Source organism: Callithrix jacchus, chromosome 9 (assembly GCF_049354715.1).
Source record: "Callithrix jacchus isolate 240 chromosome 9, calJac240_pri, whole genome shotgun sequence".
Taxonomy (NCBI): domain Eukaryota; kingdom Metazoa; phylum Chordata; class Mammalia; order Primates; family Cebidae; genus Callithrix; species Callithrix jacchus.
This window is the reverse complement of record NC_133510.1, coordinates 47,930,626-47,957,924: the sequence shown is the minus strand read 5'-3', so window position 1 is coordinate 47,957,924 and position 27,299 is coordinate 47,930,626. Positions and strand designations below refer to the sequence as shown.

Sequence of the window (27,299 nt, the reverse complement as noted above, 5' to 3'; positions counted from 1 at the left end):
TTTGTAGGAGGCCCTGTAAGGCACCACCCATGGTGGCAGCAGTGGGACCTCCTCAGGGAGGCTCTCAGCACAGTGATGTCATTTCAGAGGCTGACCAGAGAGTGGCAGCTTTGATACTCTGAAGCAAACTCATTTCTCCTGATGATAAGAACCAGCAACATCGAGAGTGACAATATGCATATTTACATATTGATACTTACTGGAGAAAGTGAAGACCAGATACATGCATTTGTTCATGAATACACGTGAGACACCTCCTTAGGACCTCAAGGAATGAGTGGGGGGAGGGTACACGGCAGAGCCTTAAAGGCCTGTAATAATCGGAAGGTAGTAAAAAAAAAAAAGCCCAGCAAACTACTCCTCTCTATCCCATGTTTGCTCAAAGTTTGCTGTGGCTAGGGAAAATGTACAAAGGCATAAAAAAGGTAACTAAAAATGACAGTAGCCTGAAGTCCACAACCGAGATGAAGTCTGATATAAGTTGAACATCCTATGATGATATCTCAGCCCTCAATTCTCTTTAACTTTCCTTAAGGTTTTATTCCTTAGGGAATCACTCTCTGTCATGATATAATATCGGCTTTACCCTCCCAGTTTGCAAAGAAAAAGCAATGTTATACTTAACAGATAACTTGGAGAAGGTCCAAAAGATCATAACGAAAATGAGCAGGGCTGTTAAAATGAGCAATGAGAAAATGTTAAAGGAATCAGAGTGATGAGTCCTTGAGAAAAGAAAAGTAAGGATGCCTTCGTAAGAAGTTCAGGTATTTCCTTTTCAGGCCTGAACAAATGTTTTTGATGAAATGGGGGGAGTACAGAGAGGAGATACAGAGGAATGTCGATGGGGACATTCAGTATATACTGAAGGACAATTCTTTCTAGGAGACAGTGAAAAACAGGAAGCATACAAAAAGTGATTGTGCAACAATTCATCTTTTAAAAATATACATTAAAACTCTACATTAAATTCAACCTCAAAATTTAGAAAGAAGATAATATTTGAGACTTGGAGAGGCATTCTGTTACTAGGAACAGAAATAATATGGATTATTTGTCTTTGGACCTGTGAGAGGTGCGAGAGAGAAAGATCTAGAACAGAAACAAAAGGCAATGTCTGGGACAAAGCAGGAAAGAAATATATTACTAAACTTATTCCAGAGAAAAATCATTTGATATATGTAGAAAAATATATGAATATAATATCTGGAAAATAAGAATTTCTGAACTGACATAAAGTTCAGAAGCCTGGGGCTTTGCGAGCCTGTCAAACTTCTTTTTAATATAAAAGAGAAAGAATTGGTCACAGAATGTTCTTCCTTAGGCAGTTATGTATTTCACGTGACTGTTAGGCAGCTGTGTCAGTAATGACACTATGAAAATAGAAATCTTAGGAAAAAAAAGGTCCTGTTTATATTGATTTAAAAAACTCTACTAACCAAGTGAAAGAAACGCAATAATGAGAAAATATATTAGTAGTGATCCAAATATGTAGTTCTTTATTATCCCTGAAGTTTCCTGAAAAAAGTCTGATAAAAAGAAAGAGAATCTGAACTTGTGATAGAAGAGATAATACCAGATTTGAGTCAAAAGAGGATGACCTTTTTATTCCTCCCATTCTTTACAACAATGAATGAAAGTTCACTAATAAAGATTTATAGCAACACCTCATCTTTTCATTTTACTTATTTTACATATTTTACTTATAGCATTAGGCAAGGAAGGAGCATCAAGTGACAGGCTTAGAATGGTCCAAATCAAGCTCCGGCCTCCCGAGACATGTGACTTTCTGCGTTAGCTGTTTGTTCATTCCGTTTTCAGGATTTCCACTGTTATAACTCCAAAATCTCCTCAGTATATTTCTATTTGAAGAGTTCTCCCTTGAGTCTAACTGGTTTTTACATATACAAATCAACCCATCTCTTATTGATTAGATACAGGCTGGTCTTTGCTATTGCTCTTTAATATTCTCTTTGTTGGGTCCAACAGTAACAATTCCTTTAACCTTTCTTTTGTTGCTCTTGTCCGGAACACTCATAGGATGTCATGGTTTTTAAGGAAACCGATGTTGACAAAACTGCTACACTGTACTACAAAGGGTTCGGGGTAAGACAAATAAGGCAAATAGCTTCCCACTATTAAGTATCTGGGTTTCATTTATTTATGGGTGCTGTATTGAGGGTCAAATAGAACTATCTTAAAATAGCACATTTATTATTCATAATGGTTGGCTAATAGGTCAGGTTACCTGAGGAAGAAGTCTTCTTTGTAAAAACAAAAATTCACACTCTCTCAAATCACGTACCGCTGAAAATAGAAATGAATTCATAAGAAATGCTTATTTATATTCCTATAAGGAAACAAATAATTAAAAGCTACAAATTGTTCACTCCAGTAATCAAAGTGGAAAATCAACAAAATGAAGAAATGTTCTTTTCCTTCCTCCTGTAGTGTTAAAGTTTTCTCTTTATCACTCCAGATATTCCTCTCTTCAGACTCCATAGCTTAGCACTAAATCACAGTCAGAAAAAGATGGTCAAATTTGGTTCACAGCACCTGCCCAGGACCTACTTTCTTCCCTACCTATGCTACCCAGAGGCGAAACAGCAAATCAGCACCAGACAGCCACCTAGCTTCAAGGTAGGAAATAACCTATGCTGCAGACATATTCATTCATGTTCCGGTATAATAAAATACTGGAGCAAACAAACACAGACTGGGCTTTCATTTTGAATAAAGTGGTATATGGCTATAGTCTCTCTTCTCCCCCTGGGCTTCAGGCCATGCCCTTCACTTGGCCAGTGTCAGTTTGTCCACTACCCTTTCACACAATGCTTGACCTGGTAAGTCTATGATCCCCACAACTGGTGCACTCTCCTTCCCCTAGTTTGCCAACATCACTCACCTGATACTTTTACATAAAGACCTCTTCAGGCTCTACCTCCATGGTATGACTTTTTTTCTCATGAAATAAAAATAAAGCTTCTTCTCAATTAATGGCATAGAGCAACGCTTTATGTACTAACCTATTGTACATGATAACCCTTAATTTTTTCCTGTTTGCTTTATGCTTTAATTCAGCATATAATCTCACAGTGGCTTGTTATCAGTTTCCTCAGCCTATTGTCATCTGTTTTCAATTGCAAACTTTAAAGAGCAGCAGGGAGCGTGTCTGTGAACTGCTCTGTATGGTATCCAGCACAGCACTACACAGAGGTCAATGTCGACTGGGTGTTCATTAATGACAGTGTGCAGGAGGTTCTGTCTTCCCAGTTCTCTCTTTTATTGAACTGTCCACTAGTGAAAGAGTGTTTAGGAAAATTTTTTTTGTTAGAGTCTAATCAGAATGCCACAGCACTGTTTCTGTCTTTGTGCCATGCCCTACAGTGGCTCTGGCATTTGAGTGAGGGGCAAAGGAGAAAGAAAGCCAAAGTTTCACGTTAAGCTATGACATAGAAAGTTTAGAATATAGTGTTTTATTGATGGGGAGTTACAATTCCATCTGAATTACACAAAATGCTCCTCGGAAACGGAACTTGGTTATTTCCTTCCTTCGTTCCTTCCTTCCTTGCTTTCTTTCTCTTAATCCATTCAGGTTTGAACAATTATAATGGAGAATATTTTATATCACCAAAGACATAATTACATGGGAAATGTAAGAAATAACAGTTTGGTGCAAGTTTCTATAGAAAATGTATTTTGCATTGTTATTTCAAATACCATCACCTTACCTTGAAAGAAAAGCTCTTTCAAAGAAGCCTCTGGCTTTTCATTATCTATCTGTTTAGCCATCGCTCCTGGTATATGCATAGATAGTTCTGTGACTTCACAGAAACAACCCTTTTTGTTTCTCTTAAAGATATCTAAGTAAAGTTTCAAGTAGCCAATTAGCTTTTTGACCTAAGCTTTGTTGGCTGCAGAAAGCCTGAATCCCAGGAACATTTGGTTCTCAAGGCATTTGGATCTCATAAGAAAGATTCAGTGCCAGCACCAATCAGAATGGCTGCCAGTTGTTATTCTTCTTCACAACTGGCGGCCATTTCCAGCACTGTTACGAAGCCGTGATCAATCTCTGCACCTGTCTATCAGTGGATGTTCACAGAGAGAACAGTGTGGGCTGCATCTGCAGATACCACATGTAACTAAAGGGGAGAAAGGGGAGGGAGACTGTAAACCCCTGACTATAAGTGAGAAAGGCTAGAGGGAGAGAAAAAAAAATGCAAGAAAATAAGCAACAACTCGGTATAGGCCATTAAATAAAGTCAAAATAAAAGAGGAAAAGAATGATCTATAATAGGATGTTTATTGTTGGAATACAGTTTCCACCTCATGCGTAAATTTAGTCTTAATCCTTGAACTGATTATCTGAAGGTTTCATGTATTTATCTTGTCTTTGAAACAGTATTTCAAGCATCCTACCAAAGCAGAGGGTCTTATTATATTTGTATATCCTATATCTTATGTTGTTAGACTCCTGTGCCTATAGTTATGTGTTACTGTGTGAGAACTTGGCACGTTCATTGTTTTCTATAGGTCTTTTTTTTTTTTTTTTTTGGTAAATCTGTTATCAACTTATTTCTTACAAACAAGAACACTGATTATAACTGTGACAATTAATGAAAGAGATTATAATATGCCTTTAAGCAGGACTCTACATAAGTGTTGATATATACCTGTATTTTATATTTATAAATGTCATAACTCTTTCTTGAGACCTGGAACAGGAAATATTAGACTTTGGTGGAGTGCAGTGGCTCACACCTGTAATCCCAGCATTTTGGGAGGCCTAGGCAGGTGGATCATCTGAGGTCAGGAGTTTGAGACCAGCCTGACTAACATGGAGAAACTCCATTTCTACTAAAAATACAAAACTAGCCTGGTGTGGTGGTACATGCCTGTAATCCCAGCTACTCAGAAGGCTGAGGCAGGAGAATGGCTTGAACCTGGGAAGTGAAGATTGCGGTCAGCCACTGCACTCCAGCCTGAGCAACAAGAACAAAACTTCATCTCAAAAAAAAAAAAAAAAAGGCTTCATTTAAAAGTATTGCTTTTATCTTTCTTTGCAAATGTACATATTTATGCCTTTCATACATTGAGTACAAGGTGCAATGTATGATTCCTGAAGCCCTTTAATTCTGTGTTGAAAGCTGAGTTCACATTGCATGAAATTTCTATTTAATTGCCCTGTGATGAACTTCGCCCCTCAGCACTTCTCTCTAAGTGAGCTTAGAATGCTTTACATAGTCAGTCAATAAAGTTAACAGTTTAATGTCCTTTCTCTTATTTCATAATGCTGCTTTATAAGTATTCTTTTCAATTTCTGTGTTCAATAAAACTTCTTTGAATAAATGGATTTGTGTTAGTTTAAAATTGGAATGGGGAAAAGCATTTTCTGAAATCTTAACGCTAACAAGATGTCTGATACAGTTGAAAGATCAAACAGTCTGAAAGAAAGAGTGGAAACACAGACATATTTCAAATTTAACAAAACATTTAAAATATTCCACATATATCTAGGGATCTCAGCCCTCTGCGGTACCAGCTGAAGCAGATCAAGGAATAGGCATTTTAGGGAAAAAAGGTATAAATGCAGGGGAAAAATCTATATCTATATCCACCTATCCATCTATATTTCTTGAGATTATGACCATATGGATTTTTAAATGGAAATGGGGAATACAGGAAAAGATATCTGGAATTCTTGTGACTAGGATATTCAAAGTCTGTATGCAGATACATTATTTGATTTAATTCACAATATCTGTAGACTCTCCTCTTTACAAAAAAGGCTCAGAGATAAATATTATTTTCAAGACAGCTTACAGCTTAGTTTATTTGATAAGACTTAGTCCAATAGCATGAAAATTTTGTATCTTCTAAGGTTAAATAAACTATGTATTTCTTCTACAACAAAAAATTTACTTTTATCAACTCTACCAGAGCCTAATGTGAATGGAGACAGAATTCTCCTTAATAAAGTCTCATCACTTATATATTTTTCTCACATTTTCTGATGAAAAAGTAAACAAGGCTTCTCAGGACTCAGCTAGGGAGAAGGCAAAAGATTATATTACTTGGGGATCATTTTAAGAGATAGATGCTCAATATTTCTGTTTTGGAATATAGCTTTTTATCTGGATGACAGTAAATACATGAGCTATCCCACAGAGTTAAGAATTCTGTAATTAATTTGCTGACTGCTGTAGTCTGAATATTACTGTCCCTCCAAAATTCATATGTTGGAGCTTAACCCCCAAGGTAATAATATTAAGAGACAGGCTTTGGGGAAGCAATTGGTAATAAGTGCTCTACCCTCATGGATGGGATTAGCCCCCTTATAAAAGGGCTTCTGGGAGCAAGTTTAGCTCCTTCTTCCATGTGAGGAAGTGGCAAATATCATCTATGAACAGCAAGCCTTCACCGGGCACCAAATCTGCTTGCGCCTTGATCTTGGGCATCCCAGCCACCAGAACAATGAGAAATAAATTCCTATTATTTATGAACTATCCAAGTAAGGTACTTTGTTAAAGCCCAAATAGACAAAGACATTGACCATTAAGTGTTTCAAACTACAGTCCTGAGATAATACAGTTTCATGATCACTTGAAACTGATCATTTGAAACACAGCAGAGGAAGACTCTGGGCAATTTGGTGAAGAGGTGAGGTTGGTCTCTTAGCATCCTCCATTGCTCTTTCTCTGCACATGCTTCCCTTGTAGTGGTCATTATTATAGTATTCTTTCTGGGCAGCCCAGTAATTTAGATTTTGCTCTCATCTTCCTCAATGAAAACTCCCGCTATCAAAACTTGGCAGTTTCACATCTAAATCCCTTAGAATCCTATTGGAAAACAATAGTAAACTGATAAATTAACTGACTTTAACATTTGAGTGGTTCGTAACAGTTTTATCTGATGTTCTTCCTCTCAGATGACTTGACCTCCATAATAATAGAAGAATATTTACCACAGAGACATTAAGCATGATGCAAGACAAGTGAGGAGATACTTGGGGCAAGAGTTTCAGGGTCCATGAAATAAAAAGAATAAAGAGGGCTACTCTTTAAAGAAGTCACACTTTGTACACGATGCTGGGCCTTGAGGAAGGTGAAGACTTGCCAATCCTCACCACTTCTTGCGTATTGCTTTTGCTGCTAGTCCAATTTCTTATACAACATCAACCAGACCAGTGGACTATGTCTAGCTATCTTAACACTCCTGGAGTTTGGAGGTGAAGAGTCCTCCAGAATTAACCCATAATTTAAAACATGAGGCTTAAAACTGTATTAACAAGTTCTTAACCTTCCTCTGGCTTTAATTTCAATCTTGTAGGCATGAGTTGCAGCCATCCTGCTTTCTTCTTTGAGCACCTTAACTTCACTTTCTTCGCCTAGCCATGAGAAACTGGCTGGCTTCTGATCGTCCCCAGAGGTCTGCTAAAAAGTGAAGGATGAAATAGCAGCGGATTTATTTTTAGACTTTTGTATGCCCTTAATGAGGAAAAGAGAGCTTTGTACAACACCACAGGTCCATATACTGACAGCAAGGAAGCACACCTCCATATGGCATCAAATTCCTGTGGCAAACAGAATTCAAGCAAATAAAAAATAAAAGAGACAGTCACCTTTACTATAATATAACATCATTATTTTCTTACTGCGTAAAAGTGGCATGTAATATTATGCCACTTTTACGTAAGCTACAAAGTATTATTTTATGAAGACAACATCACTACTTTCAAGCCAAGTCAACGTGCAATGACTGTAACTAATCCACATTTCAGTGTCATAAAATGTGAGATTACAAAATTGCTTTTATTGTATAAGAAATTCAATAAAAAGTTAATTATCAATCTGAAAAGTACAAAGCAAAAAGGCTTCTAATCAATCAGTCATGCATTCACTAAATATCAATAAAACACTACTTTGTACAATAAATAGTGTTTATGATGAGTTTAGATACACGAACTCATTTAATCCACAAAATAACCCATGAAATCAACATGAGACTGAGAGGAGTTATGTAACTTGCTGGTACTCATAATTATTTGGGGTATATAGATGCATGAGACATGTTTCTTGCCTTTGAGAATTTTCATTTCAAGAAGAATCTCATTTAAGAATTATAATTATTGAAGGCAGAAGTCATGCATGATCTATACTAAATCCTCCACTACTAGCACAGTATGTGGAACCTAATATATATTAAGAAAGTATCTGGAGAACATCATCCTCAGCAAACTGACACAAGAACAGAAATTGAAACATCGCATATTCTCATTCATAGGCGGGTGATGAAAAATGAGAACACATGGACACAGAAAGGAGAGTACTAAACACTGGGGTCTATAGGGGGGAAAAGGGGAGGGCCAGTGGGAGGGGTGGTGGGGAGGGATAGCCTGGGGAGAAATGCCAAACGTGGGTGAAGGGGAAAAGGAAAGCAAAGCACACTGCCATGTGTGTACCTACGCAACTGTCTTGAATGCTCTGCTCATGTACCCCAAAACCTAAAATCCAATAAAAAATTTTAAAAAAAAATTAGAGGATGGGGGACTCAAGATGGCGCTGTGAGAACAACCCAGGATTGGAGCCCACATTGAATTCGCAAACGGTGAGTCAGTGCTGCATTTCCAGACTGATCTTTGTTGCCCACAGAACGGGGAAACTCCCAAGTATAAAAAGACACGGGACGCCAGGCAGTAGGTCTGCCTGGCGAAGCCGGCAGCCGGGGCGGCGGCGGCCGGCCCTACCCAGCAATCCCCACAGGGCGCGCTTGTCCGGGTGCCTTGTTGAACCGGCAACCTGAGACTTGAGAGGGCTGGACTTGAGACTGAACGAGACTTGCACAGTAGCCCAGCCCAGGGGATTGCAGGGACAGATCGCTTGGGATACCCAGTGGGACGAACAAAACCGCGATTTCAAACTATCCCGGGCAGACGGTCCGAGACGCTCTGTGGGGGAGGGGCGTCCACCACTACGGAGGCAACCTACCCCAACTGATATACACACCCACTGCTGAGGCAGCCAGCCGTTGCCGAGGCAACCCGCCCCAACTGAGATACACGCCCACTGCTGACGCAGCCAGCCGTTGCCGAGGCAACCCGTCCCTACTGAGATACACGCCCACTGCTGACGCAGCCTGCCGTTGCTGAGGCAACACGCTACAACGAAGAGACTCCGCCGCAGGGCGTGGCGGAGACCACAGCAGAGCCGGCAGGAACAGCGCGAATCACACAACAGCAGGGCAGAGCCTCGGCAGCCAAACAGTGGCTAGTCTGCCTTCGAGCTGGGCAGGACACCTGATCGGACATCCAAAAATAAAGCCCAAACCCCTCAACACAGAGCATTTGAGAAAAAAAAAAGGGTTGTTTAATGAGCTGTGTTGCAGCAGAATCAAACATAGCAGCCTAACAGCCCTGAATGAACAACAGAGTGCACAGCTCAGCAATTAAACCCCTATAAAGTACAAACTGTCTCCTCAAGCAGCTCCCTGACCCCTCTATATCCAAAAGACTGTCATTAGGCAGGCATCATCCTGGGACAAAGAGAGCAGAAAAAGAAACTGGTAGCATCCCTCGCTGTGCCACGGCTACTAGAGGTGCACCCCAGACAAGCAGGGTCTGGAGCGGACCTCAACAGTCATACAGTGAAGGGGCTAGACTGGTAGAAGGAAAACCAAGTAACAGAAATACTTCATCATCAACATTCTGGGTGTCCACTCAGAGACCCAAACGAAAAGTCAGCAACTACGCAGACGACCAGCGGACAAATCCACAAAGATGGGAAGAAACCAGCGCAAAAAGGAGGAAAACACCCGAAACCAGAACACATCGCCTCCTAGAAAGGACCAAAACTCCTCACCAGCAAGGGAACAAAGCTGGACGGAGAATGACTGTGACGAAATGACGGAATTAGACTTCAGAAGATGGATAATGAGAAACTTTTCTGAGCTAAAAGATCATGTATTAAATCAATGCAAAGAAACTAAGAACCTTAAAAAAAGATTTGAAAAAAGATTCGAGGAAATGATAACAAGAATGGATACCTTAGAGAGGAATATGAATGAATTAAAGGAGCTGAAAAACACAATACGAGAACTTCGCGAAGCAAACGCAAGTTTCAATAGCCGAATTGACCAAGCAGAAGAAAGAATATCTGAAGTCGAAGACCAACTCAATGAAATAAAACGAGAAACCAAGATCAGAGAAAAAAGCGCAAAAAGGAATGAACAAAGTCTCCAAGAAATGTGGGACTATGTGAAAAGACCTAACCTACGTTTGATAGGTGTACCAGAAGGGGACGAAGAGAATGAATCCCAGCTGGAAAATACTCTTCAGGACATCATCCAGGAAAATTTCCCCCACCTAGCAAGACAAGCCAACACTCAATTGCAGGAAATACAGAGAACACCACAAAGATATTCCGCAAGAAGAGCAACCCCAAGGCACATAATCGTCAGATTCAACAGGGTTGAAATAAAGGAGAGAATACTAAGGGCAGCCAGAGAGAAAGGTCGGGTCACCCACAAAGGGAAGCCCATCAGACTCACAGAAGATCTCTCGGCAGAAACACTACAAGCCAGAAGAGAGTGGGGGCCAATATTCAACATTCTTAAAGAAAAGAACTTTCAACCCAGAATTTCATATCCAGCCAAACTGAGCTTCAGAAGTGAAGGAAGAATAAAATCCTTTGCAAACAAGCAAGTACTCAGAGATTTTGTCACCACCAGGCCTGCTTTACAAGAGCTCCTAAAAGAGGCACTACACATAGAAAGGATCAATCAGTACCAGCCATTCCAAAATCACACTGAATGCTAAAGAGCTTCAACATAATGAAGAATCTACAACAACTAACAGGCAAAACAGCCACTTAGAATCAAAATGGCAGTATCAAATTCACACATAACAATATTAACCCTAAATATAAATGGACTAAATGCACCAATCAAAAGACACAGACTGGCAAATTGGATAAAAATCCAAAACCCATCAGTGTGCTGTATCCAGGAAACCCATCTCACATGCAAGGATACACAAAGGCTCGAAATAAAGGGATGGAGGAAGATTTACCAAGCTAATGGAAAGCAAAAAAAAGCAGGAGTTGCAATTCTCATCTCTGATAAAATAGACTTTAAAGCAACAAAGATCAAAAGAGACAAAGAAGGCCATTACATAATGGTAAAAGGATCGATACAACAAGAAGAGCTAACGATCCTAAACATATATGGACCCAACACAGGAGCACCCAGATACATAAGGCAAGTTCTTAATGACTTACAGAAGGACTTAGACTCCCACACAATAATAGTGGGAGACTTTAACACTCCACTGTCAATACTAGACAGATCAACCAGACAGAAAATCAACAAGGATACCCAGGGCTTGAACTCAGACCTGGAGCAAGCAAACCTGGTGGACATTTACAGAACTCTCCACCCCAAATCCACAGAATACACATTCTTCTCAGCACCACATCACACCTACTCTAAAACTGACCACATAATTGGAAGTAAAGCACTGCTCAACAAATGCAAAACAACTGAAATCATAACAAACAGCCTCTCAGACCATAGTGCAATCAAGTTAGAACTCAGAATTCAGAAACTGACCCAGAACCGCACAGCTTCATGGAAACTGAACAACTGGCTCTTGAATGTTGACTGGGTAAACAACGAAATGAAGGCAGAAATAAAGAAGTTCTTCGAAACCAATGAGAATGAAGACACAACGTGCCAGAACCTCTGGGACACATTTAAAGCAGTCTCTAGAGGAAAGTATATAGCAATAAGTGCCCATATGAGGAGAATGGAGAGATCCAAAATTGACACCCTATCGTCAAAATTGAAAGAGCTAGAGGAGCAAGATCAAAAAAACTCAAAACCCAGCAGAAGACAAGAAATTACTAAGATCAGAGCTGAGCTGAAGGAGATTGAGACACGAAAAACCCTTCAAAAAATCAATAAATCCAAGAGCTGGTTTTTTGAAAAGATCAACAAAATAGACAGACCACTAGCCAGATTGATTAAAAATAAAAGAGAGAACAACCAAATAGATGCAATAAAAAATGATAAAGGGGAAATCACCACAGATTCCACAGAAATTCAAACCATCATCAGAGAATATTACAAACAACTCTATGCACATAAACTAGTAAACCTGGAAGAAATGGATAAATTCCTGGACTCCTGTGTCCTCCCAAGCCTAAACCAGGAGGAAGCTGAAACTATGAATAGACCAATAACAAGGTCTGAAGTTGAGGCAGCAATTAAGAGCCTACCTCACAAAAAAAGCCCAGGTCCAGATGGTTTCACAGCCGAATTCTACCAGACACACAAGGAGGAGCTGGTACCATTCCTTCTAAAACTATTTCAAACAATCCAAAAAGAGGGAATCCTTCCCAAATCATTTTATGAGACCAACATCATCCTGATACCAAAACCCGGCAGAGACCCAACGAGAAAAGAAAACTTCAGGCCAATATCCATGATGAACATAGATGCAAAAATCTTCAATAAAATATTGGCAAGCCGATTGCAACAGCAAATCAAAAAACTTATTCATCATGATCAAGTAGGATTCATCCCAGGGATGCAAGGCTGGTTCAACATACGCAAGTCTATCAGCGTAATTCACCACATAAACAGAAGCAAAAACAAAAACCACATGATTATCTCAATTGATGCAGAGAAGGCATTTGACAAAATTCAACAGCCCTTTATGCTAAAAACTCTCAATAAACTCGGTATCGATGGAACGTATCTCAAAGTAATAAAAGCTATTTATGACAAAGCAACAGCCAATATCATACTGAATGGGCAAAAACTGGAAGCATTCCCTTTGAAATCTGGTACTAGACAAGGATGCCCTCTCTCACCACTCCTATTCAATATAGTACTGGAAGTTCTAGCCAGAGCAATCAGGCAAGAAAAAGAAATAAAGGGTATTCAAATAGGAAAGGTGGAAGCCAAATTGTCTCTATTTGCAGACGACATGATAGTATACCTAGAAGACCCCATCGCCTCAGCCCAAAAACTCCTGAAACTGATAAACAACTTCAGCAAAGTCTCAGGATATAAAATCAATGTGCAAAAATCACAAGCATTCGTCTACACCAATAACAGACTTAAAGAAAGCCAAATCAAGAGCGAACTGCCATTCGCAATTGCTACAAAAAGAATAAAATACCTTGGAATACAACTCACAAGGAACGTAAGGGACCTCTTCAAGGAGAACTACAAACTACTGCTCAACGAAATCAGAGAGGACACAAACAGATGGAGAAACATTCCATGTTCATGGTTAGGAAGAATTAATATCGTGAAAATGGCTATACTGCCCAAAGTAATTTACAGAATCAACGCTATCCCCATCAAGCTACCATTGACTTTCTTCACAGAACTGGAAAAAACCACCATGAACTTCATATGGAACCAAAAGAGAGCCCGCATAGCCAAGTCAATTCTAAGCAAAAAGAACACAGCGGGGGGCATCACACTACCGGATTTCAAACTATACTACAAGGCTACAGTAATCAAAACAGCATGGTACTGGTACCAAAACAGAGATATAGACCAATGGAACAAAACAGAGACACCGGAGGCAACACAACATACATACAACTATACAATCTTTGATAAACCTGACAAAAACAAGCAATGGGGCAAGGATTCCATGTTTAACAAATGGTGTTGGGAAAACTGGCTAGCCATGTGCAGAAAGCAGAAACTGGACCCCTTCCTGACACCTTACACTAAAATTAACTCCAGATGGATTAAAGACTTAAACATAAGACCTGGCACCATAAAAACCCTAGAAGGAAATCTAGGCAAAACTATCCAGGACATAGGAGTAGGCAAGGACTTCATGAACAAAACACCAAGAGCATTGGCAACAAAAGCCAAAATAGACAAATGGGACCTAATGAAACTCCACAGCTTCTGCACGGCAAAAGAAACAGTCACTAGAGTGGATCGGCAACCAACAGAATGGGAAAAAATTTTCGCAGTCTACCCATCTGACAAAGGGCTGATATCCAGAATTTACAAACAACTCAAGCAGATTTACAGGAAAAAAACAAACAAGCCCATTCAAAAGTGGGCAAAGGATATGAACAGATACTTTATGAAAGAAGACATATATGAGGCCAACAATCATATGAAAAAATGCTCATCGTCACTGGTCATCAGAGAGATGCAAATCAAAACCACATTGAGATACCACCTCACGCCAGTTAGAATGGCGATCATTAAAAAATCTGGAGACAACAGATGCTGGAGAGGATGTGGAGAAAAAGGAACACTTTTACACTGTTGGTGGGAGTCTAAATTAGTTCAACCATTGTGGAAGACAGTGTGGCGATTCCTCAAGGCCTTAGAAATAGAAATTCCATTTGACCCAGCAATCCCATTACTGGGTATATATCCAAAAGACTATAAATCGTTCTACTATAAGGACACATGTACACGAATGTTCATTGCAGCACTGTTTACAATAGCAAAGACCTGGAATCAACCCAAATGCCCATTGATAATAGACTGGATTGGAAAAATGTGGCACATATACACCATGGAATATTATGCAGCAATCAGAAATGATGAGTTCGTGTCGTTTGTAGGGACATGGATGAATCTGGAAAACATCATCCTCAGCAAACTGACACAAGAACAGAAAATGAAACACCGCATATTCTCACTCATAGGTGGGTGATGAAAAATGAGAACACATGGACACAGAAAGGGGAGTACTAAACACTGGGGTCTATTGGGGGGAAAAGGGGAGGGCCAGTGGGAGGGGGAGGTGGGGAGGGATAACCTGGGGAGAAATGCCAAATGTGGGTGAAGGGGAGAAGAAAAGCAAACCACACTGCCATGTGTGTACCTACGCAACTGTCTTGCATGCTCTGCTCATGTACCCCAAAACCTATAATCCAATAAAAAATTAAAAAAAAAAAAAATTAGAAAAAAAAAAGTATTTTGGGTAAGAATATAATCATTAACAGAATTCATTTTGAGAAGCATGTGCAGTACCTGCAAAAGGCATTTAAATTGTTGAAGAGTCTCCGTGTAAGGGTAGATGAAGATAATTAAAAAATAGCATTTAATTATTTATTTATTCTTATTTATTTATTTTGAGACCGAATCTTGCTCTATCACGAGGTTGGAGTGCAGTAGCGTGATCTCAGCTCACTGCAACCTCCGCCTCCCTGGTTCAAGCGATCCTACAGCCTCAGCCTCCCAAATAGCTGGGACTACAGGTGCCTGCCACCATGCCCAGCTAATTTCTTATGTATTTTTAGTAGAGACAGGGTTTCACCATGTTAGCCAGGATGGTCTCGAACTCCTGACTCAAGTGATCTGCCCTCCTTGGTCCCCCAAGGTGCTGGGGTTACAGGTGTAACCTACCATGCCCAGTCTAAGAATATCATTTATTTAAAGTAAGTAAGATTAATATCAAATATGTTTTGATGACATTGCTTTTTTAAAGCATCTTTAGGTTACTTTGATTTTTAAGTTCTAGTTTTTACCTGAAAGATTAGTCAAGGAATCTAAAATTTTCTGTTGTTAGATTATAAAAATCATAATCTAAGTATCAAATTGTTGGAAGAAGTTTTAAAATAGAAAGTAATTGGCCAGGCATGGTGGCTCACACCTGTAATCCCAGCATTTTGGGAGTCTGAGGCGGGTGGATTGCCTGAGGTCAGGATCTTGAGACCATCCTGGCAAACATAGTGAAACTGCATCTCTACTAAAAAATACAAAAATTAGCTGGGCGTTGTAATGTGTGCCTGTAGTCCCAGCTATTTGGGAGGCCGAGGCAGGAGAATTGCTTGAACCAGGGAGGTGGAGGTTGCAGTGAGCCAAGATTTGCGCCACTGCCCTCCAGCCTGGTGCCTGGCAACTTAAAGAGACGCTGTCTCAAAACAAAAGAAAAAAAAAAAAAACATTAGTTGGGCATGGTGGCAGACACCTGTAATTCCAGCTACTTGGGAGGCTGAGGCAGGAGAATCATTTGAACCCAGGAGGCAAAGGTTGCGGTGAGCCAAGATTGTGTCATTGCACTCTAGGCTGGGCAACAAGAGTGAAACAAGGAAGGAAGGAAGGAAGGAAGGGAGGGAGGGAGGGAGGGAGGGAGGGAAATGAATAACCTAAAAATTATGAATCAAGGTTTTAGATCCTGTCATTCTTTGCCTTTAAAAATGATGACTCTTTTCTCTTGTGGAAGAAAATCAAATGTCTTAGCTTTGTATTCAAGTTTTGCCTCAACCTAATACCATCATTCAACACCGAACTCAAAAGCTGCGTCTCTTCTAAAGCCTTCCTAGATTCTACCAGACAATGAATTTTCTCTGCTCTCCTTGGCACAGCTACTTACATTGAAGTAACATATCTTTTATAATATTTAATATAATACTCTACTTTGTATTAGAGTATTGCCTTATTTCTATATTAAGTGTGAATTATTCCAAAGAATAGAATACACCTTTCAACCACTCATTTGGGGAGGGCTCTTTAGAAATTCACAAACCGAACTGATTTCAGATCAACATCTTTTTGTTTTTACTTTCTGATAAAGACACTCCCAAGAAAAGAAACGCTCATATGGTACCCAAAAGCTTTAGAAAATAATAATGGTGAACCAGAATAACCCTCAAACTGAGCCATAAGTCTCTGATTACCTAAAAACACAAACAGACTGTGTTATAGAGAAACATCTGAATGAGGTAAAAGGAGAAAATCATAGAAAAGATACTTGGATAGGATCACTGAAGAAAGAAATGACAGGAAGGAAGCTCTGCCATGTCATTTCCCCTGTATATCTCGGGAGTTCATGTTTGAGCAAGAGTGGTTTCTGTAATAATCAATGAAACAGTTACTAACTATTGAGCCCCTGCTGTGCAACAAGTTCTGTTAGATTTTGAAATCACTGAAAGGTTTGATTGCAAGGAAAACATTACTTAGGTTCCATGAAAGATAATATGTGAATAGGATTTTGACACCAATTCTGTGACCAGAATCTCTTCTCATATTAAGCACTGCTAAACTAAATACAGCTGCATTTGGCTAGCACCACTATGGACTTAGGCAAAGTTTCACTGATACCTAAGAAGACAAAGAGAGAAAGTGTGAGAATGAACTCCTGAACAATTTTTATATGACACTTAATATCAAAACATTCTTTTAATTTTTACTATAAATCTCTTTTCCAATCAAAACACTACAAAAGTTATTAAAATATTTAAATTGCCTGATTTTGGCATTGGCTTTTCTCCATTTTTTCTAAGATGTTTTTCCATTTAGTGCCTCCATTTTTAGTTACATAAATGAGAATAGTATCTGCCAAATTTCTTTAGGGTGTAGAGGAGGAAAAGACTTCTTTTTCCCACCCTTCACTAGGTTCATAGCTGAGGCTCCCCTAACAAGAGAAAAGCAAACACATTTATTGAATATGTTTTATGTGACACAAGAGCCTTCAGAAATGAAGACCCAAAGAAACAGGTAAACCTGGATCCTTTTGTACTGAGTTTGATGAAGAAGTGGGTAGGCATTGAGAAATATGACTGGATTTTTAAAAGTATAATCTAACAGTAATTAACTGGGGGTAACTTAGCAAACCTTGTTTGTTCAGATTCTTCCCTGGGTCCTTGTGTCCTCTGAAATGAGGATGTTCCTTTCCTCCATAGGAAGGGCACCTCTGAGTTAGGGTCTTAGGGTCTGCCTTTGGGGAGAGGTGTGAAGGGAAAGAGTGATCTTATATTACTTTTGCTGCTTTCTCAAATGCCAAGGTGCCATATTTTGGGGTACTATGTCCTGAATCTCATCATTAGTGTTGTTGTTAGAACTAAACAAATATGCAAATGAGATAAATATGCATATACTGTAATTTATTATTCAAACATACTAATGACCTCAATAAGGAGCCATAGAATGAAGCAAGAGATGTAAGTAATTTAGAAATTATTCAATTATGTATCACTTTGTTTAGAAATAACATTACAAAGAAAATGAAATAAAATATTGTCCATAGTACTTATGGATTAGAAAAATGAGCTTCATCTGGCTTAAAATTATGAATCAGGCTATTTAAGTATTTATTCAATTATTTGGAGGGCAGGTATGAAGCCTTTACTCTTTGGCTTCCCATTACATACAGAAGCTAATATAGTAGGGCTTCTTATTTCATATGGGAGTTAATATGAAATTTAGACTAATTCCAGAAAAAAATCATCCCTATGCATCTTTGAAGGAAATAAAAGAGGCGTAAGTTCATGAATTTCTTGTTTTGCCGATGGAAACCAACCTTGAGCTGAGGAAAACATTGTTTGTGTTTATACATCACCAAAACAGGCTACCAATTTTTTAAAAATCAGGTTAAAAAATTACCTAATATTGTTTAAAGAAAAACAAAGCAAAAACAAACTCAATTCATTGGACTAATTAGCTCCTCTGTTTCATTTAGTTTTATTTTCACTTAGCTTTGTTTCTTAATTCAGTCAACTGGTCCTGGTTACATAAGTTGAATAAACTTGTCCTAAAAGGGAAAAACTTTAGTGTGGTAGAAGGATGCTGCAGGAGGCTTCACTTCCACACAGTCTGTGATTTAACCCAGCAGGAAGCAGGAACTACCTGGCTCTGTGAGGCTTGAAAATCCAAGACTATTGCACTATAACAAGAAATGAAAAGAAAGACAGGTGGTTTTTAACTTTTGTTTTTAAGTTACATGTTAATAAATGTGGGAAGATTAGATAATATCTATAAATGTTTTGAATAGGAAAGGAAATGCATATAATAAAGCAAACAAACTTTCCTCTTAAATTTTTTTTTTTTGTACTTAACCTCATAGTCCTGATTTTAGAATAATAGTTACCTTTTATTTAATTTATCCTTCTTGGCTACCATTGTGGTAATTCAGAAAAATTGAAATGAATTTTGAAGATGACGCCCACATCGATCTTGATGATTTAGGGAGGTTGGGAGTTTGGCTTACCCCTCCTTTCATGCAGGATTATCGCTAATGTTTTCCAGGGAACCCAAGTACATCCATGCAGTGGCTCCCTAAATCTTTTTCTTTACAAAATAACTAGCCAGAATTCTTGGGATGGGCTATGAGAGAGGCAGAGACTTTAGGATTCTCCAATGCACTAATTGATTTAGCAGCAGTTTAAAACAATGTTGAGCATTGTCAAAGAAGCTCCTTTGAGGTATTAAATCAAGTTTCCCAAGATGGATTGCATGCTAACCACATACTATCTAAAAATCTCAAGGGCTGTTTATTGTTCTGCAATTTATGATCGGCTTGTTAGAGGGTTGCACATCAGCTTCCCTAGAGCCTAGGAAGAAACAGAGACAAATAGCATGCAAACTATATTGAACAATTCATTATATTATATTGTAGAAACCTAAGCACAGTGTGGAGATAACCCTTTTATGCACACTGCCTTATTGAACAGTAATCACTCTGCAATGCTTTAGATATTTAAATCATATTTATAATAACACATATTAATGTAACATCCCTCATAAAATTCTCAAGGCATTTTATGGGATATATAAACCATGGAAAAATACAAAATTTTAAAATGCAGATATACCTACCCTGGGGTCTTTGAGGCAACCTAATGAGGAATATATACAAAATCCCAGGCTGACAGTTTAACTATTTAAATAGCATATAGAATAACTCAAACACATTTTAAGATATTGCTGGTTACAAACTCATTCTTTATCTAAATATTTGGCCAGGTTGTGTAAGTGCTTATTTTGTTTTACAGTTATGGGTAGAAAGGAAAAGGGATTAAAAATGTTTAGAACATTTTCGATCAAAGCTTTCAAATTCACATGCCTGAAAATCAATCACTGATTTGGGTTTATGCTTCTGTAAAATTACATTATTAGATCCATGGGGTTAATTTGAAGGCAAATGAAGGCATTTATCTTTGTATGGCTTGCCTAGATTTAGTATAGTGATATGCATCTATGTGTCTGATAGTTTGACAATGAGTTGTTGACTGATTAATCTGTTTATCTGCAAGGAAAGGAAGAGTCTCGGTTTCATGGGGACATTCTGTCCCTTTCACAGTATGGGAGGTAGATCATAGGAAGTCTATCCTGACCTGACCTAGTTCCTTCACTTGAATTTTTCGTTTTGTTTTGTTTTTGAGATGGAGTTTCACTCTTATTGCCCAGGCTGGAGTGCAAAGGCATGATCTCGAATCACCATAACCTCCGCCTCCTGGGTTCGAGCAATTCTCCTGCCTCAGCCACCAGAGTAGCTGGGACTACAGGCGCGCCACCATGCCCAGCTAATTTTTGTTCTTTTAGTAGAGACAGGGTTTCACCATGTTGACCATGATGGTCTCAATCTTTTGACCTCGTGATCCGCCTGTCTCAGCCTCCCAAAGTGTTGGGATTACAGGCGTGAGCCACTGCACCCGGCCTCTTTTGGTTTTTAATATGGCGTTGCACATATGCAGCATGGCTCCCCAGTCCCGAATGTTCACACAGCAAGGACATCACCATTTAGTGGTCAGTTTTCAATTGATGTAACTATATACTTGGTAGTATTTAAAGTCTTGGGGTCATTTTTTAGCATATTCTTATTTGTAACATTCAAGGCAGAAATAATATGAGCTATAGCATATTCTACTTTTGTTTATAGTTACCCTGCTTTTGTATGAATAAGACATATAATTCATTTTCTAAAACTTAACCTGTTTAAAGTCATGGAGGAAAGAAAATAAAAAGAGAACACCTGAAAACACGCCAGCCCTCCCATTAGTAGTTCTGCTACCAGTTGTAGCCTTTCACTTCCCTTTATTGCACTTGGCTTGATTCTATTGCATACGTCCTTTCTTTGGAGGCTAGGAACACATCATGAAGTGTTCCAGGAAAGCAACAGAACAAATGCAGAGTAACCCAAGTTGTTCAAGAGTTGTTCCAGGGTCAGAAACCATTCTTGACAACATCATCTGCAAGACATTATACAACTTAGAATGTTTCCCATGAAGGACACATTACAGTGTGAATAAGTGGTTTCCCTTTGGTTGGGAAAGAATGGAACCCAGCAGGAATCTGTTATTGGTGTTGACATTCAATTGTTTCGAGATAATAAAAGTTTTTGCAGTGGTATCCTGCAGGCTGTCTGGTTCTGTGTTCTTAATTTTTAAGAAAGCTGTTAAATCCAAAGTATGTTCACTAGCCTTGCCACAATCTGTTTAAGTTGCAGTGCAAACCTCTTTTTATGAAATTAGGGCTTTCTGGAAAAACAGCTAAGCTCAGGTCTGACTGTAAAGAGAAACTCTTTCTTTAGAATAGATGGGTAGCTCTGCTGTTTTAACTGGCACTCTCTAGACCACTTAACTTCAATTTCCTTAAGTTTGGAACTCAAGTCTTTAGAGTCAAAACATGAAATGACAGGAAAGATTGAAAACACTTCCAGAGGTCCCAAAATTTTAATAAACTCAATTCATTCTGGCTCAACATATTTACATAATTCCTAGGAATTATGCATTTACTGTGATTCATTCAGCAATTATTTATTGAGTACCTACTAGGTGTGGGGTTCTATGCAAGTATTAGGAATTCAACTGTGAACACAGAATCCTTGACTGAATAGGTTTCCCTACCTAAGCACTTTACATTCTCAGATGAGTAGAAATTGGGGGCTTGGGAGAACATAGATATAGATATAGATGTCCAAAGTAGGTTATGCCTGTTTGCTTCACTGAAATAGACAGATATGGGCTGACATGTGCACTCTTATTTTAAACCATTAGTCAAACTTTCTCATGCAGTGTAATTGAGAACATTTCCAACAATGTTACTTGAATTAGAGGAAGTGGCAATTCATCGAGCACTCTTCCTAGTGCACATGCTAAGGGTGGCTGATGGTCTGAGTTCTATGGAAATCTCCCTGATAGACCTCAGGAGCTATGTCTTCTTCCCACTGACAGTGTTACACTGATTCCTTTTAAAGTTGCTCCCAACAACCAATACAGACACTATTTTCCATCCAAAATAAATCAGAGAGACTTTTCATTTATTATCTACTTATTGCACTTTTTTCGAGAGACACGATCTTGTTCTGTTGCCCAGGCGGGAGCGCAGCAGTGTGGTCAAGGTTCACTGCAGCCTGGATCTCCTGGGCTCAATCGATCATCTCTTCTCAGCCCCCTGAGTAGCTGGGACTACAAGTGTGTACCACCACACCAGGCTATTTTTCTTTTTAATATTTAGTAGAGATGGGGTCTCCCTATGATGCCCAGGCTGGTCTCTAACTCCTGAGCTCAAGAAATCCTCCTGTCTTGGTCTCCCAAAGAGCTGGGATTACACACAAGACTTCTGATTATGGGTTTTTATCTAGTACTCTGTGAACAGCATTCCAGAGAAGCTATCCATGATAATATGTTCATATAAATGGTTGATCAACAGGCTAATTCCAAATCTATCTCCACACTGTAACTTTTCCTGAAAGCCCTTATTTGTGTCTTTGGATCAATCCAGAGCCAGCCTCCATTCTTTATCACAGGATAGCTTTTAAAATGTTTAACTTAACTGTAATATTTTTTCTAATCTCTCCACAAGACCAAATGCATCGAGTTTCAACTCACCATTTGATGTAGTTCAGAGATTTCCCAACATTATGGTAATCCTTTTCTCTCTGATCCATTCTAGGTACTTCCTCATTTCTCTATTCTGGAGGGATATTATTGATGAAACTTCTGAAGCCTAAAACCTTCCGTGGTGCCTTAGATTTTGTCCAGTCATCTAGACTCTTTTCATAAGTTTCCCATAATGATCTGACCAATAATGACAAATGTTGTGCAGCAGCAGTTAAAGATGTGGGTCTGGGATTAGACTTCCTGGGTTCATATCTGAGCTCTGCTGATTACTAGCTCTGTAACCTTAAACCAGATAATTAACTTCTTATGGATGTTTTTTAATGTGCAAAATGGGGAGGATAAGTACAGTGCCGAGTTCATATGGTGGTTGTGACAGAGAGCACAATAAATGAGATAAAGTCAAAACAGCTGAATAGAAACTAAAGTACAGTAAGCACTGGAAGAGCTGTTACCTGTTGTGTTAATATCAAGAGTATTTCCAGAAATGGAAAATAATCTGATACTTAAGTCACATAATCAAGTTTCTTTTTTGGTTCTGATTTTTTTTAAATTAGACTATCTGGTTTTTCAGACACAATGTCTAAAATGATATAAATTACCTTAATATTTCAAAGCTCTGTTAAACTTGGAACATGATAGCTCATTCCAAATGTGACAGCGTCATTGTTTAAAATTCCATTGTCCCAAATGTGTACAGGCATGAGTCATATATCTTAAGTATATATGGTTCTTGTTACAAGACTAGAAGAGATTTAGAAACACAATTTCATTTCTTCCAAAATAGTCCTTGAGCTTAAATGAACAAGATGGCAGTAATCCATATTTAGTAGGTGGAGAAACTGAGGAATTGAAGATTTAAGTGAGTTATGACCACTCTGCTACTTAAACGTATAATGGATATTATAAAAAATGTTTCCTGTTTCCTGTGGAATTTGAGTTGTTGCTCCTAAGACTATTTTGAATAAGAAATCATATATATCCCATAAATCCTGAAAGATTAGCTTATAGAGGAAGTGAGCAAGACATCAGGTAAAGAAATAAAGTAACTACCATTGGTTAAAGCTTAAAGGAAATGGGACACAGTCTGCCAAAAAAAAAAGACATAAAAAATAGTTAAACAAGAGATATTAAAATGCCACCAGTAAGAGCGAGCACAAAGTGAAAACTGAGTGTGAAATTTGTATGACTTTGAAGTGGCCAAGATATTAAACTCATTTTTAAAAAATCTTTGTAGTATAAAAGAAGAAATTGGGCTGCCAAGTCATGAAATCTTGCAAAAATATATTTCATCTGAAAGCCTGTTTGCGAAGTACATTTTCACTTGAACATAGATCAGTATGTCCAGATGACAGGGATCTGTGGTTATTAATGTAAATGGCAAGTGAATTTCCTAAGCTTCTTACAATTATGTTAGAAGTCTCATGTAGTCACAGAATATGCTAAGAACTGTCTTGGCTGCTTTTCCCTTCCCAATCTCTCGTAGTAAGTATTTAGGTGGAGGTACCTATTTGTAGTCATCTAGTGACTGAATAAGAAATCTAGCAGACTTAAGTAACCCAGAGACCTCACTGTTCTGGATATTTAGAAAGTTTTAACACTGCAATTTTGTTTACATATGGAATGACTTATGTCAGTAGATTAAGTCTTTGCTCATTTTAATATTCAACCTATTCTTTTAATTAATATAGTCTTTCATTTAAATCAAAAGAACCAATGAACACTGGTTGGATGGGAACATATGTAACACATGTGCGTTAATCAGGTTTTGCTTAATTTTGAGGTTCTTGGGAAACCGTATTATCCTGGATTGAGTGTGCAAACCCAGGAAGGAAGAATCAGAAAACTTGGTTTACAACTTTGTTATGTCATGTTGAATGAGTCATTTCATTTCTCCTTGTCTTTATTTCCTCATCTTTAACGTGCTGTATCAGTCAAGATGGGTAGGCTATGCTGCAGTAACAAATAATTACTAAAACATAGTGATTCTTCATAGTAGTCACTCAAGGAGCCAGGCTTAGGGATGACGTCTTCCCACGCTTTCATGATGGCTGCAGGAGAAGAAAAGTTGCTCTGGTGATTAAATGTCCCTGTCTGGAAGTGATAAATGTCCTTCTGCTCAGACTTCATTAGTTAAAGCAAGTCACATGTCTGTATCTAACATCAAAGGGGTGGGGAATCACAAACCTACCATATGTCTGAAAGGAGAAAAGTTAGATTATTTATACTTAGTCCTATTCACTACCTAATAATTAGCTCTCTAAAATAAATGAAATTACTTATTTGAAAATGCTTGGAATGAGCTTAATCAATGACCACATGTTATTTGTTTGTATATTTAAAGAAAAGGGAAACTGAATATCAGAAGAATTGTATTATATGAAAGAATACCTAAACATGTTCAATCACATTTTAAGTTCAGATTTTACTATAATTTATCATCATTCTTATGCACAAAAGCTAAGGTATGCTTGAGGCTCTCTAAAAGCAAAAACTGGAGCTCCATTTTTTTAAACTAAAATACATCTTTTATTTTTAAAAGTGAAAATATTAAATTAAAAACATTAATGTTAAGTAAAGAAATTTGGTAAAAATTTTGTAAAAGAATCAAATATACTTGTATGTGTGGACTTATGTTTCACTTCCTCATGGTTTACATTTATATCCGTGAAGTAAATTAGAAAACAGAGGTAATTCAAGCAAGTTACTTATGCTTCATTTTTCTGCAGACAAAATTACTAGGGTAAATTACAGCAAAAATTAGTCAGAGGGCTGTGCTTGAAAAGAAAACGAGTTGCTTTCCTTAGTTTGAAAGTCATCAAATCCCTCCTATTTCTGTCTCTTCAGTTTCCAGTGCAATGAAAGCCTCAAGCATGTGGAGAGAAAAACAACAGGACATCTCACCCAAAGAGATCAACTCCTGCAGAAGGCAAAGGTTTCCAAAATAGGCAACCTTCTACCTGGATCAATTTCCACAGTAGGCAGTGAAGCCAATGAAGTCATGGTGAAGTTAGTTTCCACCCAGTTATTCCTCTCCTGGCTCCATCCTTGCTTCAAAATTTCTTAATGAAAATGAATCCTAGCTGAGCATAGAGAAAGCACGTCAAAGCAAATTCTGTCTGTATTAAGACCTATACACACTGCTAGCAAGATCCCACTATTTAGTGGGACGCATACCTCTGTCACTTAAAGATGTGTGACTTGCGCAAATCACTAAATCTCCATTTTGCCATCTGTAAAATGGGTAAAATATTACTTGTCTACACACCTTGCAGGATTTGGGAGAGAAACAAAAAAAGCACGAAGTTTGTAAAAGTAATCTGGAATGATAAAAATCAAACAAAAATAAAATGAAATCATTTTTCTCTATCAGTATGCCCTCTAGGCCTGTTTATTTTTCTTTCTACACGTGAGATGACATTGCCTAGTGCGCACAATCTTCGTATGTGGCCTAGTATCCAGGGCAATTGATAGCTGGATATTTTTTCCCACTCAAGAAAACCCAGCATAATTCAAGTGAATACAAGTGGTATTATTAAAGAATAAACTGGATTTCTGTAAATTCATTTATAAAAGTACATACTTTGCAAATGTGTGTACTTTGGTTTAGTGAAAACCCTTTGTGGCTTATCTCACAATAGGATATAACGCAACAGATCTCTGTGGTAAAAAGCGACTTTGCATTCACTTAGAGAAAGATGGCTTTCTTACAGATCAGGGTCATGCACACTCTGTTTTGGCATGAAGAGGTGGTATGTGTAACAACCGTTACTGACTCAGATGGTGAACAACAGCAGAGGCCACAGTGGTAATAGGGAAGGCAGCATCCCAACACGGGAAGCTAACACTGACTCCTAAGACAGTCAGTGTTTGCCCAAGCATAAGAATCTGGCAGGTCTCCTTACAGGTTGAATAAATGATAGTGTGTTCAGGAAAGCAAGAATGGATAACAGGCTTTTGTATGTCAGATTGTAGGTACCATTGGAGCTCTCACAAAGGGCATCAGTCATAAGAGGGGACAAATTACAGAGAAATTCACCCATGACTTTCCACATCATTTCCCCAACACTTCTTCACCTCCCATCAAATCCAAAGAAAATGACTATTTTAGATCCTCACTGGAATGGAGTGTTTCCCCCTGCATCTTGCTGTTGTACCTTTTTCCTGTCTAGTCATAGTATGCACCAAAAACAACATGTGAGGAAAACTTTTACTTAGGATATACCCCGTGGCTCAAGCACATGGTTCATTATATTGCTGCTAACAGTCAGAGGTTGGCAGTCTTACCTAATGGAATAGCAGATAGAGAGCAAGAATAATAGCTCCCTTGTCTCTCAGTCTATTAATAGTGGAACCATTAATATTGCAAAATGACTAGGTAATAAGAATATTTTAGGGGGGAAAAGCCTTTGCAATAAATGAACTTTTATAGCTAATAGGCTTGTTAGAACACAAGTCTAATGCTTAAGAAAACAGAGCACCAGTTTACTGGATACACATATATTTATTATTTGTTATTGTTTGTTTACTATGTTATTCTTCCTTCCTAAAAATATGTTTAGTCATTTCCCCCTTAGCATCAATGTCCAAAAAATACATGGCAACTCATGACCTAGGAATATATTTATATAACATCACCCACGTTTTCCATGGCAACAAGCCTTGTCAAGCTGTCGGGTGCCATGAGACCGA

General features: G+C 38.4%; 1 long non-coding RNA gene across 1 annotated transcript; it reads left to right on the top strand.

Annotated features, from left to right (window-relative positions):
- Positions 1–17,383: 17,383 nt before the first annotated feature.
- LOC144577763 (uncharacterized) lies at positions 17,384–25,976 on the top strand. Its single transcript, XR_013522310.1, has 2 exons — positions 17,384–17,487; positions 25,455–25,976. It is a non-coding gene; the product is annotated as an uncharacterized LOC144577763 (long non-coding RNA).
- The last annotated feature ends 1,323 nt before the right edge of the window (positions 25,977–27,299 follow it).